Here is a 610-nt window from a genome sequence, read left to right on the forward strand (position 1 = left end):
TTAGCTTATACCACACACCAGTGTTCAAAGGATGCAGGTCACAAATGGNACGAGTTCATATATCTTGTGGAATTTGTATCCCACATATTGGTGCTTTCATCGAGAGTTTGTTATGTACTCATAGCAATCTCTTTTTCTTTCATTTCCTTCNAAGTGGCACGTATCGGAGCTGAATCTAGCTGATACCATGAGGTTGTTNAACCTCATGCTAGGTCTTAATACAGGAGCCCATCGGGAACCAATTCGGAATCTCTGAAGAGTTTAATCTGGAAGCACATTGGCTAATTTCAATTTAGTATTACTAAATCAAACATTTAAAGGATGTATGCCTGCTGTAAATGTTTNAATTTTTCTTTGTTCTTTAGTTTCAATGAATTAATGCGTACTCTTTAAGAATGTACAACCCGTTTCAACTCAATGAAACTTAAGAATGCAAACAATTAAAATTAATCAAAATGNAAATCGCCAATGCTACACATTATGGTGTACAAGCCTATGATACATTCACAGTGTAGCAAATCTAATACTCCCCTCTTTCATCATCTTTGTTGCGTGCTTCAACTTTTCGAATCAGCATTCACCGGACANTTTTCCAGAGGAACAAGATGTC

The sequence above is a fragment of the Prunus dulcis genome, chromosome 2, assembly GCF_902201215.1.
Source record: "Prunus dulcis chromosome 2, ALMONDv2, whole genome shotgun sequence".
NCBI lineage: Eukaryota > Viridiplantae > Streptophyta > Magnoliopsida > Rosales > Rosaceae > Prunus > Prunus dulcis.